Raw genomic sequence first — 2,064 nt, forward strand, 5'->3', positions numbered from 1 at the left:
AGTGTGTGGGGGTAGTCTAGTGGTTAGTGTGCTGGGGTAGTCTAGTGGTTAGTGTGTTGGGGTAGTCTAGTGGTTAGTGTGTTGGGGTAGTCTAGTGGTTAGTGTGTTGGGGTAGTCTAGTGGTTAGTGTGTTGGACACACTCTGCACTTTTCAGCTGTGGAGGCACAACAATTTGAGAGTCAAGCATGCTATTCAGTTAAGAATGGTCACATACGCATTAGATACCACTGACCAGTTGCCCTCCCTCTTGTCAGCAATTGGGGTTGGTTATGCCTGAACCGTAGAAGCCATTTACCCCATGTGTTATGTTCAATTTTAAAATACCAATACCATAAACAGCTATCAAAGCAAATAAATGGATTACACTTACCTAAATTTTCCAAACAGTTATATGTGGGTTCTAAATGAAAAAAAAGAAAAAAACTATAACAGCAACATCATATTACCATGTATGCACTTAAAAAATGAAGACAAATATCATGCAGTTAGTCTGTAATAAATAAAGTAGTCATGAAATTAATTCTTTAAAAACCAGTACAATATGTATATCTTTATTCAGGTATATTCAAGTAATAATCTTTCAAATTTCCACACAGTTTATTTATGTAGTTATGACATTCTCAGTGACCAGATGTCTTGAGGTTTAAAACATGTGCTAATCCTTTTACACAAATAAAGGGTACATACTGTAAACTTTCTTCATAAATCTCATGCTAACATGTGTGGACTTCTTGGAAGGTAGCCTGTTCAGACTTAGCTTGGCTTACAACTGTGTGGTCTCTGAACATACAGGATACCACATTTTAATTTGTTTCACCAGGATATTTAAGTCAGGTATTTCCATAGTTCAAGTTCTTGAGTTTGCTCTTTATTGTCTACTCTAGCACCCAGACAACACAGAAAAAGAAGCCTGGCCAGTTTTAGTAATAGAATATTGTATTGGTAAATAAAGACTTTTATCTTTAAAACCACACTTGTGATAACTTGTTTGTCTGCTGTCCATGTTCACGTTCTTCTTTGCTTAACAATTCTGAACCTACATCTTGCAGAAACTTTTGGCTTTTCTACTGGACATCAGTGTACCTGAACACCATAAGTGTACACAAGAGTAGTAGGTTAATAACTGATAAATGTTATAGGCCAGTGGTCCCCAACAGGTAGTCTGTGTACCACTTAAGGCCTTAAAAAATCTGATTCAGAACTAGTATTATGATGAGTTGTAAATGTAAGAAAAATTGTAATTGGGTAATGATGTATACCCCAACAGGTAGTCTGTGTACCACTTAAGGCTTTAAAAAATCTGGTTCAGGACTAGTATTATGATGAGTAGTTGCAAATGTAAGCAAAATTGTAATTGGGTAATGATGTATACCCCAACAAGTAGTCTGTGTACCACTTAAGGCCTTAAAAAATCTGATTCAGGACTAGTATTATGATGAGAAGTTGTAAATGTAAGAAAAATTGTAATTGGGTAATGATGTATACCCCAACAAGCTCGAGTCCAAGCCTTGGCTTTATTGTCAGACTCAGGGAATAGTTAGTTAGTTAGCTAGGTGGGAGGAAACTGAAAGTTTGGTTTATGTAGCCAAATGCTACAAGTGATGTGCTACAGGAATCTATGCTGGGGGCTGTTCTTAATCCTCATTTATACAAAAGTCAATGTTGATCAAAATTATTAATGTTATTGATAACTGTGATTTTTTCATGTTTAATTGCAAGAGATAAGGGTCATAAATTAAAGACTTGGAAAGATTAGACACATCTTCAGTTAAGACAGTTTTAAAGACTTGGGAAGATTGGACACATCTTCAGTTAAGACAGTTTTAAAGACTTGGGAAGATTGGACACATCTTCAGTTAAGACAGTTTTAAAGACTTGGGAAGATTGGACACATCTTCAGTTAAGACAGTTTTAAAGACTTGGAAAGATTAGACACATCAACTGTTAAGACAGTTTTAAAGACTTGGAAAGATTAGACACATCTTCAGTTAAGACAGTTTTAAAGACTTGGAAAGATTAGACACATCTTCAGTTAAGACAGTTTTAAAGACTTGGAAAGATTA

At 35.5% G+C, this 2,064-nt stretch overlaps 1 long non-coding RNA gene across 5 annotated transcripts in view; it reads right to left on the bottom strand.

Annotated features, from left to right (window-relative positions):
- The window catches only part of LOC111089350, a 40,441-nt gene that overhangs the window by 17,461 nt on the left and 20,916 nt on the right, over nt 1–2,064 (bottom strand). For all 5 annotated transcript variants that reach the window (XR_002613620.1, XR_002613616.1, XR_002613619.1 and 2 more), the window contains one exon: nt 372–401. This is a non-coding gene — a long non-coding RNA (uncharacterized LOC111089350). The remainder of the gene's footprint in view (nt 1–371; nt 402–2,064) is intronic.

The sequence above is a fragment of the Limulus polyphemus genome, unplaced genomic scaffold, assembly GCF_000517525.1.
Source record: "Limulus polyphemus unplaced genomic scaffold, Limulus_polyphemus-2.1.2 Scaffold5979, whole genome shotgun sequence".
NCBI classification, from domain to species: Eukaryota; Metazoa; Arthropoda; class Merostomata; order Xiphosura; family Limulidae; genus Limulus; species Limulus polyphemus.